At 35.7% G+C, this 17,944-nt stretch overlaps 1 pseudogene; it reads left to right on the forward strand.

The window, feature by feature from the left end:
• Positions 1-3,150: 3,150 nt before the first annotated feature.
• LOC120107908 lies at positions 3,151-16,292 on the forward strand (annotated as a pseudogene).
• Positions 16,293-17,944: the final 1,652 nt, after the last annotated feature.

Consider the following 17,944-nt stretch of genomic DNA (forward strand, 5'->3'; position numbering starts at 1 on the left):
GGGCATTGGGCCGGGCCGCCCATGGCCCGGCACGAAGCGGGTACAGTAACGGGCCATGCTAGGCACGGCATATAAAAGGGGGCCGGGCTGGATTAAGAATTTCTGGCCCACGAGCCGAGCCCGGCACGGCCCATAAGGGCCTAGGCTGGCACGATTCGTGGGCCAAGCACGGCACGGCCCGCGGGCCGGTCCGAAACGGCCCATAAGGGCCTGAACCGGCCCGGCACGGCTCGTCCCCCTTAAAATAAATGGAAATAAAATTTTTTATTTATAAATTTTTTTTAATAAATTAATAAATGTTGGGAACTAAGGATTTATTAATATAAAGCCACCTTAATGGTGGGAGGTTTGGCATGGACCCCTACCAGTTTATTAATTTAAATCAAAATGGTACATGAAGGGAGGTTTGGTCTGACCTCCAGAATACAATAAGAAAGGAGAAAAAATAGAGATGACTCACTTTCACAATTAAAAAAATAAAAATGTACAATTATAAAAAATTAAGAAATAAAAATAAATGATCAAAATCTTACTAATCATCAGTATTCACTATTCAGTAGTGTTTGTATCATCATCATCAGAGGATGTTGTATCATATCCACCTTTATCTTGAAGTCTCGCCTCAGCATCCAACCAATCTTTGAAGCAGAGAAGCATCTCAACCGTTTCGCCAGTCATCCTACTTCTCTTTTCGTCAAGAACACGCCGACCTGTACTAAAAGCGGATTCCGATGCTACTGTGGACATCGGCACAGCTAAAATATCGCGTGCAATTGCAGACATAACAGGATATTGATTTTTAACACTCTTCCACCAAGATAATACATCTAGACTCTCTATTTGATTTTCATCATATGCAGACTGAAGATCATTTCGTAAATAAAATTCTAGTTCACTACTTAAAGATGAAGAAGAAGATGAACTTGAAGCATGTGTGTGTTTTCTCTGTGCAATGAATGAAAAAATAGATGACGAACGAGAACTACTAGAAGAAGAAATAGAGCTTTGTACGGAGAATCTAGATCCACGAATATTTTCATCATATATAGCATAAATATCATAAAGAAGTTGTGTTACCTCAATTTTAGCAGGTTCAGGATCTTGAATCATATTTTCACAATATGCATCAAGTAAAATTAGTACGCCATTCAATTTAACTCTTGGATCAAATACAGCAGCTAAGTTGTGCATAGGACATATCTTGTCCCAATACTCATTCCATTTAGATTCCATTTGTTCAATAATAGGCATTAAAACATCATCATATCTATGTTCTGCAAATTTTTGACTAATCATATATGCTTGTTGTAAAAATGAACATGAAGTTGGATAATAAATACCAGAAAGAACATTAGTAGCATTATAAAAACTAACCAAAAAATCTTCCAAAATTTTTTCTTTATTCCAATCAATTTCAGTCAATGTAAAGCCTAATCCACGATCATTAATATATGCACTTAATAAGTTTTTATATGGGTATGCATCATGTATCATGCTATATGTTGAGTTCCAACGAGTAATTACATCAAGTTTAAATTTTTTAAAATGTTTACCATGATTTATACATAGTTCCTTAAATTCTTGAAGTCTTGATCTTGAAGCATGAATAAAAGAAACTGCATTTCTAATTTTTGAAATGACATCTTGAATCATGCCCATGCCAGCTTGAACAGAAAGATTTAAGATATGACATGCACATCTAATATGCAATAAATTTCCATTTAACATGGGATGCAATGAGTTCTTTAATAATGTAACAGCAGAATTATTATTAGATGCATTATCAAAAGTGATAGACATAATTTTATCATTAATATTATATGAACATGCAGTTTGATAAATGACATTTGAAATTTGTTGCCCAGAATGTGGAAAATCAAAAGCACGAAAAGCAAGAATCGTTTATTTAATTGCCAATCATTATCAATATAATGAGCAGTAATAGCAATAAAACAATTACTACCTATAGATGCTGACCAAATATCAGAAGTTAATGAAACTTTTACATTTAAATTAGAGAGTGTTTCAATTAAACTTTGTCTCATTGCTAAAAAGTTAGTCATAGCTACTCTTCTAAATGTACGCCTACTAGTTCTTTTGTAAGCAGGTTGTAGATTTAATTGAATATATTCTTCAAAATTAAAAGATTCACATAAACTAAAAGGTAATTCATCCTTAACTATCCATTTTACAAGTGATTTTCTTTGATTTTCATGATTATATGTAAAATTACCTACAAGTGATCCCCTTTGTATATTAAGGATACTTTGAAGACGAGAATCATGCATCCTATGACTCTCTAGATGTCTTTTTAAATGGTCTGTTCCCCCACTACTACTACAACTATAAAGTTTGGCACATTTTTTACATTTTGCTTTCCAGACTCCATCAACCATAATTCTATCAAATTCATTGCATACAGCACTAGTCCTCTTACGAGAAGAGGTTTGATCTTCACTCGGTTCACTGGTTCTAGAGGAACTAGGAACATGGGGTTGGGGATTAGTTTCTTCTCCCTCAGAAACAGGAGGAATGCCAAAATGACTTTCATCATAAGATGACATATCTAAATTGATGAATGCAAAAAATAAAAACTAACCACAAGGAGGAATTGAGTAGATGATCAGAGGTAGAGCCAAGATTTGTGAGCTTCCTCTTGTGCTCTCAATAAGGAGTGACCTTCTCTTTCTCTTGTACTTCTAACTTCTCAACAATAACCTCCTCTTGTGTAGCACTTGAACACTTGCTAAATGCAAACTAAAAATTAAATTGCTAGAAGCCTAGAGCACTTGCTAAATATTGCTAAAAGAGAGAAATAGTAGTAGTAGAGAAGGAGAGAAGAGTTGGTTTGGTGTGGTAAGAATGAGGGAGGAAAGGGGTATTTATAGGACTTCAATTCCCCCCCCAAAATACCCCTCGAATTAGCCGTTTTATGGCTGTTGGGAGGGGCAAAATGGGTAAAAAGTCACAAATAGCCGTTATAGGCCAAAAAATAGCCGTTATGGGCCCATAACGGCTTTTTTTTTGGACAGACGAGCCGCACCGGGCTTAGCCTTTAGGTTAAGCGGGCCGTGCCAGGCACGGCCCGTTTGGTAACAGACCGGGCCAGGCACAGCCCGTTTGGTCTGTGGCCCGGGTGCCCGATGCCCATCTCTAGCAGGAAACCTAGAAACATGGTTTGGAAGCCGTTCCGAGGTAACGAGGCAAGGAAGGAACAGCCAGAGAGGAGCGGTGGTTGCGTCGATGGCCGAGGCGGCGACCGGGGATGCGGCGGAGACGGCGAAGAAGATTCAGATATACTCGTCGTCTTCCTCCTCCTCGGCGAGACAAGTAACTTCCTTCTGGAAAGGTAGGGAGCAAATACACGTAAAAGTCTCACGTTTTCTTTCGCCGTATCTTCTCTTTGAGTCCTTCGTCTTTGAAAAATTGTTCTTTTTGAATGCTTCTTAACGGAGGCCTTTGTTTTCTTCTTTTTCTTGAATTTTTTCCGTGCAGAGAAGTATGAGAGGGATGCTAAGAAATACTGGGATATCTTCTATAAGCGTCACCAAGATAGGGTATTCTTTTTTCTTATTTTCTTTGAATTTTCATTGTTTTATATGTTTATTTCTTGTTTAATCCATTAAAGTTGTTATCTTTGATATGTTTTGGTGGGATAGTTCTTTAAGGACCGGCACTACTTGGATAAGGAATGGGGACAGTACTTCCAGGTTAAAATATTTCTCTTTTTCCTTTCTAAAATATTTTGTAGTTATTTTGTGTTTTCGATTTGGAATCTGAGATATCCTTTTGGTGTTTTTCTCTTGATCGCTATTTTTCTAGGCTCCGGCGGGGGAAAAGCTTGTTGTTTTGGAGGTAACCAACACACCTATTCTTAACTGCTGTTAAAGATTTTATGAATTTTGCACCAGATAACATATTCATATATTCCACATTACACTGGTTTTTCTATTTTATGTTATTTTAGGACAGTTTTGTGGATCCACTTATGAGTGCAAATATGTGTCTTGCTTTCTATTTACAAATTTTCTGGGAGATCTGATCCTGAGTTGGGCAATTATTGTGCTTGGGGAGCAATTATTTATCAGTTAAACATCTTTACACTCATCAATCTATAAGTTTCGTGATTTTTCTTTTTTTATTGAGACATAGATCTCGGTTGTTGAACTAGTGTCTGAGGCATGGAAAAATATGGCACATGCTCACATGATGAACTTTATTTTGTTTTCTTCTCTTAGTAGGTTAGTTGAAGCTTAGTTACTCAAAAATCCTATAAGATTCCGTTGAACCTGAATAAAGGGTCAAACTTCTATGGAACTCACTTGAATTCCTAACCAACTTTTAAATGCTTATTCCTAACATTAGGCTTATTTTTCCATATTAATTTCACCTCATAATTTTGAATTTAGTAGTTGAATTCGTGAAAAATTTTGTGCCTAGATAAAAGATATGGCAACCGGAATTACAGAGTATTGTTGCCTTAAATTGTGTCAAATTTTAAGATCATCACTTGCTTCCCGTCCCTTGTTGAATTACATGCAGTATTCCTTCTTGGATTAGTGTGCTTTCTTGGTCAGGGATCTTAGTGTGCTTTCTTTGATAAGGATCTTTGCTACGTCAGATCTGGCTGAGGGTTAGGTACATGACTACTATGAATCGTAGCTCTTGGCAACAGTTTGGTTTCTCAGCAATAAAGTTCAGGGAGCTCGATGAATGCTACAGATGTGATACTGCAAAGGTTAAAACACTAAAGGTTAACTTGTTGGCCGTCACCATAAATTATTTTTTGGTTTCTACATTATGAATTAATTCCTTGGCTTGTTGTGGAATGGTTTGGAATTGGGACCTCCATAGCTGGCCCAAGAGGACCTATGACTATCTACAATTTTTTTGAGAAGAGGAAACATGATTGATGATTCTTATGTGTATCTTTTTTTTGTGGAAGAAGAATATGTAATGTTTCCTGAAGTGGATTGATTTTAAAGAGAAAGTAGGTAATTTGGAAAAAACAGAAGTAAAGAAATTTCAAATATCCTCATTTAGAGGGCATTGAACTGTCTTTCGTGTCTCCCATTCTTGTCTGGTGATTACCATGTGGGTCATCTAAGAGAGTCTTGCTTTGTGCCAAAAAAATTAATTACCTGGAAACGTGGATGCATATCCTGTCATGTACTGCTATGACATACAAGTTGTAAGTTCATGCATTACCTCAAAAAAAAAGCTCTTAGCGTTCACAAATGTTGGTCTCTCCCACATCATTATGAGGTCGCTTCAACAATTAGCATTATATTAAGTGCATATTGGGTTTTTATATCAAATATGCAAACCTAACTAGCTATAAGCCAGGTGTGTAGGTCATGTCCTGAAATTAGTCCAATCCTGTGCAAACTAAGGTCTGCATAAACTTGACTATCCCATGTTTCTACAAAACAGGTATGGTACTTTTTATTGGAACCTATGTTGCGGTGCAAACTGTTGGAAGCTACAGAAGTTGCGTCAGTATTTCCTAAATTGGGAGAAGTAGAAGGCTGGCTGATGGAATTTACCTCATCATAGGTTGTTCATCATGGTGAATAAATCATCTAGGTCCCTGAAAAACTTGTTCCACTGTCTCATTTGGTTCCAATTGTTGCTGCATTCCTCCAACAAACTCATTAACATGCTCTAAATTATTCTCATGTCGTTGAAGTCACTAACCATCTCTGAATCAGACATTTTTCCTTTGATTTTTCATTGAACTGAAGCCTCAGGTTTAGAATCTCAGACAGGTGGTGGCTACTAGTTGAGATTAATGGCTGATTATCTTTCTCAAACCTGATCTGTTGAAATTATTGGCAAAATAAAAGAAAGAAGAAATAAAATAGGAAGAGAGGGGCGAAGAGGAAGAAAAGAAAGAGACTTCGAGAAGCAGAATAGCAGGGTCCCTTATAATTTACATTTTGTTCCAAGATTACCAAAAATAAACCCCACTACAGCCAGTCTTCTGCCTTTGCTAGTGGAGTAGCTGGCCACTAATACCTACCAATTGAGTCCCACTAGGCATCTTACATATGGAATTAAGAGTATAACTACAGTTCCAACTTTGCTCGGATCTGTAAAATAAATAGGGAATACTGTTACTTATTTGATCAGCCAGGTTATTATACTTCCTAGTTCCTACTCAAATCCAGATTCTAAATCTGGTTTTGCTACCAACTAAAAGCTGAATCTTAGAGCTTAAGGTTGTGCTTGGCATCGCTTAACAAAAGCACTTCTGTGACTTTTGAAGTAAAAAGTTCTCTTCTTGAGAAAAGAATTAAATAAATATATGTTTGGTCATGCTCAATAAAAGGTGCTTCTCAGAAAGTAAAAATTGGAAAGCTGCTTTTAGGAGAAGCTAGAGAAAACTAGCTTCTTTGGTTACACTTAAATGAAGCATCTGGTTTGTTTCCATAGACACAATGAGTATGCTCTAATTAAGAGTAGAATATTGGAGGAGCACATGTATTAGGTAAACTTGAATTTTATTGATCCATGACTGATTCAATCCAAATCAAACATATAGTTTTAAGGTCATCTTGAAGTTCTTAATTGAAACTGAAATCTCAATAAACTTGATTTACTTTTACGCAAGTCACATTTAAAATGATTAAAACTAAATATATTTTTTTAAGAAAAAAAGGTTTTAAGTTGTGTTTCCAAATACCAAACAAGTGAAAAAATGCTTCTCTTTAAAGTACTTTAACTGAAGTGATTCACAAAAGGCCCTTCTTGGAAAAGCATAAGCGTTACTAATAGTACTAAACATGTCCCAAGTAAGGGTCTGTGAGGTTCCTTTAGATTTAAGTGGTGACTCGCTAGGACTATTTACAGCCTAGGTTTTAGATACTAGTGAGACAGCAGGGCGTCCTACCATCCCGAGTGTCAAGACGGGATGAGTTGAGAAATGGATCAAGACACGACGAGTAAGGAAATCAATCATGATGGGACGAGTCGGAAAATGAATCGGGATGGGACAAGACATCCACCATCCCAAATGATGGGACATGGGACATCCTATTCCACAAAAAGACCGAGATGGCCCCATCCCACAGTATTCAAAACCTTGTTTATAACCTTGTGGCTGCTCATATGAGGCAACTGTTGGCTGTCCCAACTTAAGTAATAATCCAGTTGGAACTTTTTCAGAAAAGGGACATGATTTAGTCCTAGAATTCCTACACATTTGAATTGTTGGAGCATAATGAGATATCTGTTGATGGTGAACTTTTAAATTGCTTGGATTAGCTGCAAAATTTGGGGAAAGTGAAAGATTTCTTGGTGGATAGTGATAGTTACATCATTTTCATGGCCTTTCGAGCAGCAAACGTACTGTTGTGAAACTTCAAAATATCACTAATGTTTACATGCTGTTGGTCAACTGCAACTGAAGTAATATTACCCACACATGAGGCTTCGATGCTTAGCAATAATATTATCTCAACACCTTGTACAGAATTGTCTTAAGAAATTTGTTACTCTTGATCATATTGTATTTTCTTAGACTGGTGCATAAATTGTAAGAATGTGGAGGAGACACTGGATTACTTGTATTTGCATTTTACATTCAAAATCAATTTTTTAGGTCTTGATTACAACCCTAATGTGAGCATTGTTGCTTGATTTTGTATTTTTAATAAAATTCCCTTCTCACATACAATATTCTCTGGTGTAGGCAGATTATTATATTAACGCTTTTCTTTAATCTGTTCAGTACTTTTTGTTGGCTTGCAGGTTGGCTGTGGAGCTGGAAACACAGTTTTTCCTTTACTTTCCACATACCATGATATTTTTGTTTATGCATGTGATTTTTCACCACGTGCCATTGACTTGATAAAGGTTTGGTTTCTTCTTGGCATACCTTTCTTGTTTACAGAATATCATACCTCTATATTTGTTATGTTTAATGGAAGTATCAAAGAAAAGATTGATTCAGTGATGTCATGGTTAGGTTATGCCTTCGACCTTCCCAACACCATCTTTTAACAAAAGAAGGAAAGGGGAAGGGAGCTCGGTTCCGAACCGGGTCGACTCGGTGCGAACCGTCGAACGGAACCAGCTGGTTCGGAACGGTTTTGGCTGGTTCTGGCCTTCTCCTGCCGGTTTGGGGCTAGAACCGCTTTTAATGGACAAACCGACCGGTTCCCTACCAGGTTGGCTCGGTACGGGCCGAACTGGGCGGTTCGGTCCAGTTCAGCCTACCTTGAATCCAACTTTAAATAGGTCTCTAGAACCCATTCTAAAAATTATCTAAATAAAAGTTTTGAAAATACAATAAAATTTAAGGTGACTGATTTTTATTTGCCATCAACTAGTCTATAATATTTGCCCATCAAAGATGTCCAACAATGATGTCTATAAACAGAATGACCTTGTTGAAAAGCTTCTTAATTCAAAATGAAGTCACCTCACACCCTAGCACTCATAATACTAGGAACTTGTGTAACTTTTTTAAGGGATCTTATTTAAACTTGCAGCTTGGCACACATATAACTAACAACCTCTGCAAATTGTTCAGGGATTTTACTTAGTTTCTACTATTGTAAATTTATATGAAGATATTATTGTTTGTTTTCATGCAATTATCTTTCTCTTAATTTAGAAATTACATGGCAGGGACACAAAGACTTCACGGCTGACAAGATCAATGCTTTTGTTTGTGATCTCACTGTAAACAACCTCAGTGAAATAATACAGCCTTCATCTGTTGACATTGTAACCATGGTAACAGGATATATGCTCTATTCTTCTGTTGAAGTCACTATAAATAGTTTTATTCTTCTGTGTCCTCTATCTGGCATCTTTGTGCCAATGTGTTAGGACACAATTTACTTGTTCTTAGAGATATTATTACATAGCCAACAACTGACATAATAAGTAGGTTTTTGTGTTGTCTGCAGTAGCTCCAGAAAAGATGCCTTTATTTTTGCAGAATATCAGAAATGTTCTTAAAGTAAGTTATTTTTATTTTTAGTTGCGTAGAATCTTATATTAAGTTGCTTGCTTCAAATGTTTTAGATTCATATTTCTTAAGTATTGTTTTATATATCTATGGGTACTGTGATTTTTCCTGCTGAGTACTTCTTTCAGCCAAATGGTCGTGTGCTTTTCCGAGATTATGCCATTGGCGACCTTGCCCAGGTTTGTTTGTAATTTTATTTCTTATTACTGATTACTAAGATTTCTTTCATGATGAGTTGATGACTGGTAACTAGTGTCTCTGCAATAATATTCTGGTATAAAATCTACTCAGTCAATCATCTATGAACTGGTTAATCCTTAAATTTGGATCTAAGTTTATTGTTGATATGTTGGAAATATTGTCCCAATGTGGAGAGCAATGAAAGTGGTAATGCTGTTTTTAGCAATATTCCTTTTATTTCGTTATGTTGCCCATCTATTTTATACTGTAAATTGTGATATAAATTAGGTTATTGTAAATAGTCTGGAAATCCAGTGAAGTAATAGTGAACCATAATGCCCATAACCATATCCAAAGCTATCAAGCCTTGTCCCAACTATTTTGGTTGGTTTTATCGGTCCTTGTTTATCAGTAATTGCTACTAATGGCACCTTAGGTGTTAACATGAGCTTTTTTCAAATTCTTCTTCACAATGTTTTCTCTTTCTTTTCTATATCCTATAACAGAAATTCACTTCCCATAGTTGGGCTTCCGGAAATTTTTGTATAAAATGTCAACCAGCTCTCAAACCATAATAGCTTTTATTAAATCTTAAGTGCAACTCAAATCAAATCTAGGCCCATGATTAACTAGGTTTGGACTCTTTATTAGTTCCAACAGTGCACTCTTAGTTGTCTGTACTTTCCCTTTATGTAGTCCTACGTGATGTCTCTTAGTTTTTCTCAATTGGTGGGCAGGACTTTAAACAATTGACAAAAAGGAAAAAAAGGAAAATATTGTTTCTCATTATTGGATGGAGATGAGAACAGTTATCCCATACTAACAAGCAGTAAAGCAAAATCCCAATCTGGGCACAGACCACTTTGTAAAGGAAAAGATGCATAAATATTTTACTCTTCTTGTTCTTCGCTTAGAGAATTATGCTATTTACTATGAAGAACATGTTTGATTATGGGGTCTAAACTCTCCAGGTTAATTTTTTTATTATGTGTCCTTTAATTCTCTTTGAGAGGAGTAAGAGAATTGAAGTGTATGGAGAATCCAGGTGATAAAACTAACATTTCTTGCTGTTCTAGTGGAGAATTATCATATCTACTATGATGAACATGCGTCATTGTGGGGTCTAAAACTCTTCAGGTTAAATCTTCTATGAGGTATCCTTTAATTAGAGCTGACCTCCGCTACGATATCCACATAAAATCCTTAATACCATAACTCGCATAAGTATTAACCATACCAAAGGGACCAATCATCTTGTCATCAATTGTTATATGGTGAGGAACTAATGGTTTTATTTTAATATGTAGTTTGTTTGCAGTGGGTTTTCCATATGATGTTTGGTGAAGGCATCAAGTTAAACAGTATCAGAAACATTAGTGGATTTGGTTGTCTATATTATGCAGCATCTGGGATGAATAAGATAGATCATTGTGTATTGACAAGGCAGGCTGATTGGAGCAATCATTGAAAGATATCAAATATCATGCATTTCTTTCTCTTAAAAATAAAGAAAATTCTACATCACTTGTCTGAACAAGATTGAAGTATCTGTGCAACTTCCAGTTTGAGGTTTCTGCCTGCAAAATATTGTGATTAACTTGCTAGCCAGTAATTTTATTATAGACTTGGTGCATTTGGAAACAAGGTGAAGTTGATATTAGATTGATTGAAACTGGAAAGCGTGATTCTTGTATATAATGCTGACATTGAACTTTGAATGAACCTTGTTAGTGTAGAATATGAGGCCCATACCCTTATAGAGAGCACTTGACTTGCAAAATGAGCTGATAGTGCAGATCATGGTCCAAATATTGATGTACGGGGGCATACCAACTAGGAGTTGGTACATGGTGTACAGTATTGAGGATCATATTGACAAAGGATGTCGATGGTTATGCATAAATACGGCTGTTACACACTTGCTAAGTGCTATGGCATTTTGCTTTTTTTTTTTTGACATTTTTCTGTGAAGGTTTTGAGGTTCAATCCAAAACCTCAAAAATCATTGATTTTGGTCTCAGATCCATCCTTTAATGCATGAATCTGAGAATCAAACAAGATTTTATCCTCATTTGACAAAAGCTCCCCTTGCTTTTTTTAATTGAACAAATAATACCACTCATATTTTTGAAGAAACAAGAAAAAGGGAGGAGTAGGAGAAGATTCACCTACAAAGGTTGATTTTCTAGCCCCTAAAATCATAAGCCAAGCTTTGGTCTCGCAAGCAAATCTTGCTTGGCAGTCTTACCTTATCCTTCACTCTGTTCCCGCCTTCAAATTGTGAAGAATCTTTGTGAAAGGAATTATTTTAGTCATACCAAGGAGTGTTAGGAGGCACCGCTCTGTTTGGGGCGATTTTATGCTTGGTTCAGGGTGAATCTGAACTTGATTTGCCCTGAACTGTTCAATATGGGGTCAGTTCGAGTTGGCTGGTTGTGGTTTGATACATACTATGTCAACCATGTTCTGAACCTTGGTGTAAAGCACATTGATGAGGTTTCTTGATGAAAAGGTAATCTTGGAGAGTTGCATCTTAATTTGATGTGATTATTCCCATCTAACAAGATGGCAGAATCAATTTTGGTCATGTTTATCAAGCTGAAAATGGGACAACAGATAGTTTTTGCTCTTTACAATTTTGATTTACAAGTAGCTGGACTTACAGCTTAGATGACCTTTCTTGGACATTACGTGTGCAAAGAGTCTTCTCTTAATTTAACTGTAATTTTGTTCTCATCATAAAGCTATAGTTATAAAGCTGAAGGAACTATCAAGGATTTTATATAAGTGAAGCATTTGTATCCGAACTATATTACATGTCCTCTCATACTCTTTAATACCAAATGTCTGTAAAAGCTGCAAGATTTCAATTTTCATATATTTTATTATTTCATTTTCTTATATAATCTAGAGATTTTGTTTCTCTTATGAATAACTATTTAATCATGATAACCATTTACAGGAAAGATTGATTTGCAAGGAGCAACAGATCAGTGAGAATTTTTATGTCAGAGGTGATGGTACTGTAAGTCATTGATGACCTTGGTCATAGTTTTTATATGTAATTTGGTAATTGGTTCATGTTTCTTACTGATTTTTCTGGTGCAGCGTGCATATTACTTTTCAAAGGAGTTTTTGACAAATATGTTTACACAAAATGGTTTTGATGTTGAGGAAGTTGGCATCTGCAACAAAAAAGTGGAGAATCGGTCACTAGAACTGGTGATGAATAGGTAATTTTTTCCCCATCTTTGTAGTTAGTTCCATGTGATAAATTATAGTTTATGCTGTGTGTGTATGGATGATATAAAAGAAATTTAGCTCTATGTTTTCTTACGGGTAGAATAAATCTTGAAGATGACTTAAAAATATGTTAACAGTTGCCGTTATATACATAAGTTTAGACATAATCAACCATCATCCCAGCTGTAGCTCATAGTGTTGTTTGTATTGGAGCTTGGGAGAGAATCAATGGTTATCTTCCATATATGATTAGCAGGTCAATTCATGTGACAAGTATAACCAAACTGTGCATTATTAACCTTGCTACCAAGTTTCCCATAACATAGCACGAATTATAATGCTTCATATCTCAAAGCTTCGTTTCATCAATTTCTAGGAAATTTAGCACCTTTGAATATATGCTGGCATAGTTAAATGCAATAGAGCTGCACAGCATGATCCACGGACAGTCACAGAAACTGAATTGTTGAAAACAATTTTTTGTTTCTGTATGTAGCCCTGTGTTTAATTATTTCTATTTTGGGTTTGCCATTGACCATGGTTATCATGCAGGACATGTTCCATCTTTATGGAATGTGTTGTCCATAGGTTATTGTTGATTATATATTTTACTATTAATATCTGGATAATTGAAATATCAAATCTACATCAAAATGTTATTGTATGTTAACCAAAAACATATCTGTGCTGTTGATTTATATATTTAACTATTTGTCTCTATCAACATCTCTCCATGCAAAATTCACCTTTTCCAGTTAGAAGGAATAATCATCTAGTTACAAAATGATTTTTATTACTGTTTTTTTAAATTCCAGGTGTTGGATTCAAGCTGTTTTCCCCCCACCGCTTTTAGTTCTCAGAGATCAGCTAGAAGTCTTGATGTTGTAGATCATGAAAGGATAGGCATACTGGTAATTATCTGAAGGATCAAGATGATATTGAAATTGACCTGTCTGAGAGTTATCACAACCATGTTTGGTATATCACCAACTATTGATGAGGTAACTCATTCCATTTGATGGAAATTTTTTCCCCAAAAATATATTTCATCTTTAGCAACCACGTAATTGTGTTTATTGAGCTAGTTTGCTATTTTTCAACAAAAAGTTTATTTTTTAATTATATGTAGCATAGTGCATAGAATTAATTAATGATGATGGTTGTTCTGATATCATGTGTTGATTTCATAATGTCTTCCACAATGTTCATGTTGTCTGCATAGGTTCATCTATCATTTTATATGTTGTAATAATCTTTGTTCCATAAATTTATGAGTTCTTAACATGGTTTCGCAGTACCGGCTCGAACCGGCTGTACGGGGCGTACAATACCAGTTTGGTACCGGGTATCTGGTATGGATGGCATACCGATACTTGATATGCCAAAAAAAACTCTGTACCATACCATACCGACACAGTACTAGTGTGGCATCGGTACAGGGTCCGAACTTTGGTTCCTAACATGTAGACATACTTATAAACAAGTGAAGTAAAATTTTGTGAAAAATATTAACTTATATATTGAAGTGTACTGTGACATTGTTAGATTGTTCATTGCAACTAGAAGTTGCATGTTGAGCGCAACATCTTTTTATGATTCACATTATACATGGTCATTCGTTAGCACCTGACTAAAAAATAATGATGCCATGTAGCCTTAGTAATTCACCATGGAATCTTTCACATTCTATTATGACATAGCATTATATAATGGTTCTCCAATTGTTAATGCAGGTTCTTATGTAGCTGGGATTATATGATTTAGATATGCAATAGTGAGCTTGAATATGTGCCAAATTGTGATATGGTACTTACATTAATGGCAACTGATGGGTTATACATATTCCCATCATCCATGGATGGTGCAGCATGATGTACCTCTTATGGTTGAAAGTTAAAATTAACATAATGGATTGAATCTAACATGACATCTACTACACTATATTGCAAGTATCTTAGCTGGCATATGGACTAGGTATTGGGAGCATGAGGTGTTACCTGGCCTCTAAACTACAGTCTTTTTCAGTAAGACAACTGCACTCTCTTTTGTGCGCGCTTGCTGAGAGAGAGGAATACATTAACCAAGAATATGTGAGAATATGATTGTACTATGTATGATCAAACACCCAAAATGTGGATGGGATTTCATGCTGTGGCCATAGGTCACTTGTACCTGGGCAGAGATTCAATTAACCGAGATTCAGAAGCTGAAATTTCACCTCTCCCATCAATAAGTTTAGCCAGAGCATTTATAACACGACCCAAGTGACCTCCCTTTTTATATCACCCCTCTTCTTTCTTTCTTCATGTTTAAAGGCTTGCGAGGGAGTACATCAACCAAATGTAGGAGGGTATTTACCTTTATATAACGCCTCAGCCTGTTTGGTTGTTTGTGCATGCCTCTGATAAATTTACTCCTTGAAATGTTCTCTCTGTGTCTCATATAAATGCTGGGAACATGTAATGCGTCCTCCAATCTTGAATTTTTCATTTTTTAGCAATTTTCTGTGCGAAGTATTTTATTCTAATCAGAATTATCTTTGGATACATGTATTTGTTTTCTTTTGATGAATGTTTAAGCTGGTTGATGATTGGAGCAAAAAGAAAAATTGATTATGTTAGTTATGTTTTAGTAACGATGCTGTATTATGGCCTAAAAAAATCTAAACCTTCACAAATTAGTTTCTTGATGGGGAGAGAGCATAGCAAATACTGATGGGGAAAATAAAATTAGGGATTTATATAGTTTTTTCATTCTTCTTTTTTTTTTCTTTTATTGGTTTTATTTTTTTGTCAAATCATATAATTTTCTTCCTTCAACCCATTGTAAGCTTGTTTTTGGTGCCTTTGCATTGACTCGACTTTTATGTTTTTTAAAGGAAACTAAATTGTCTATTAAAGCTTTTCCTTCCTACATACCCGTCAACTGGTTACTTGTTTTCTCTTGTCATCTAGTAAAATCTCTCATAACTTCATTCAAATGATGTGACATAGCCCTTTTTGTTTTGATGTTGTAACACCAAGACCCTTATATGTATAGGAAATCAAGATCAAAGTTAATGATTACAACTTCAGAATAAAAGCACTTGCCAAAGAATATCAGCACACTTGCAAATCAACAGGCCTTATGTTATGGGAATCTGCTCGTCTCATGTGTGATGTACTAGCAGGAAAACCCTTCAATTGTATCTGGGAAAAGGGTGTTGGAGTTAGGTTGTGGCTCTGCTGGTATTTGCTCAATGATAGCTATCCAGTTTGCTAAACTCATGGTCTCAACAGATGGAGATACAGAAACTCTTAATCTTTTGAGACAGAATATCATCTCAAAATGTGAAGCCAGATTTGATGAACAGAGTGATTGTTACAAAAGTTGACATGGGGAGATAAGGAGGATGTGAAGGCCGTTAAAGATCTTTGTAGCCCCGAAGGAGGTTTTGAAGTCATCATAGGCACAGATGTAACTTACAACCATGATGCTATTGCTTCTCTGTTTGAGACTGCAAGGGAGCTGATTTTGTGACAAAGACAGTGGGGATTCAAAGCCAGCTCTTATTCTCTGCCATATTCAAAGGAGGGTAGATGAAGGCTCGATAATCGCAACTGCATCGCAATTTGGATTTTGGATTGTGGATAAGTGGGTTAATGCAGTGTATCCAGGTAATGGCATGATCGGTTCTTGGTTTGGTGAAGATATTAAATATAAAACCACTTTTCAGAATGCGCCGCTAACTATTTTGTATTTAATATCTGATTAACTATTTGTTGGCTGGTATTGTGTAATTATATGTTATTGGTGGTAACATTAGTATAAAACTGCTTTTCAAAGTGTACCACAAACTATATTGTATTTTAATATATGGTATACTATGTTGTTGATTAGTATTGAATAATTATGTGTTATTGATGGTAACATGTACAACTAAGATAATTCATTCTTTTTCCTTTCCTTACTATGTACACTCTTAAAGTTTCATTCATTAAAAAGTTTAACACAGTCAACTCCATTTTTCCCACATTTTTTTTTTATTGCTTTCTTCTAAGACTTTTATCATTTACAAGTAGTGGCTTTCTAAAATAATATACTCTCCATCACTTCTGTCTACATACAAATAATATGTGATTGTTGTTTAAATACTTGTAGAACTTAGCATGAATAAGTTTTAGGAATAAGAAAGAGTTAAACATCTATGTTATATGCCAGTAGCGCCGATTAGCACAAGGAAACCAAAGGAATAAGAAAGAATAAACTTTGGAAGTGTTGGTTCAATGTTCCAAATTTTGAAAAATGGGTTGGATCAAGATAAAATTTAGATTTTTTAGGTAACTTAATAGTCCAGTAGTTTTGCTTTCTAATTTAACTAATGAAAAAAGTTTAAACTGATTTAATATGAAAATTTTGGTACAAAGTATCGTGGAAGTTCTAAGATTTCTAAAGGAGAAACGGACTTTGGAGGATGAAAAGAAAAGGATAAGATATTTCTGAGCTCTAAAGTTTGAGAGGATTGCTCCCTCCCTTTATGAGACGAATTAAATAGGGATTAAATAGCTTAATCACATGTCAAAGCAAAGTTACAATGGCACGAGTTAAAATTCTCTTATAATTCGTGGATTTTGGCGGTCCACCACCTGCGGCGCGAATTCCTATAGGAGTACAAAAGATCTCGCCCGTGTGCTGGGATCATGCTAGGGTTTTATGTTGGGACTTGATGGATCCTTCGAATATTACAAGCTGGATAGGCCAACAGATCCAATTCCTGCAGGAATACTCAAATAGGCTCTAAATTGTTGGAAATTTTACAACCTTGGCGTCGCTTAGGGACATCTTTATTGGGGTCTTTTTATCAACTACAAATCAACAATCTTGATGCATTTGATGTGGAATGGAGTCGCATAACTAATTGAAATCTAGTGTATACCTTGACTTTTAAAATTTCTGTAACCATGCTGTAGAGAAATTGCACTCAAACAAAGGGGGCAATGGAGACCACAACCTCTATTCAGCTGCAATAGTTAAATGTCAAGCATGTACCTCAAATTTCCATGCCGTCCCTTGACAAAGAAAATGGTGCTTGAAAGAAAAATCAAATTTAGAAAATAACATCTACCTAACTAGCTGGGGCAAGGCTCGACTGCTCGAACTTGGAAATTAAATTTTCTTCGGTCTTTTATTCAATCACAATTTCCTAATGCTTCTTTATTCAATGTTCGTTTACGAGGGCAATGAGAGGAATAGGAGCACTTAGAAATGAAAGAGAGATAGGTTTAATGGAGGCATTTAGGGTAATCAAGTGCTAGTGTGAGAAAGAAATTAGCTATCTGCTCAAACACATTTTTTTTCTCTGCAATGAAAAATTATAGATTAAATTCCAAGGATAAAATGCAATTATGGAGATGAAACCTTAACCTTTATCGATACTCTAATAATGCACGAACCCAGTTCATGTAACAAATCAGTTTATATTGAGGTACTGACTAGCTTTTGATAAAGTCTATTGGTGTATTTGATGCCTGGGTTCTCTGTTATGATAGGAGGGGTTTGGTA

This window comes from Phoenix dactylifera, unplaced genomic scaffold, assembly GCF_009389715.1.
Source record: "Phoenix dactylifera cultivar Barhee BC4 unplaced genomic scaffold, palm_55x_up_171113_PBpolish2nd_filt_p 001072F, whole genome shotgun sequence".
NCBI classification, from domain to species: domain Eukaryota; kingdom Viridiplantae; phylum Streptophyta; class Magnoliopsida; order Arecales; family Arecaceae; genus Phoenix; species Phoenix dactylifera.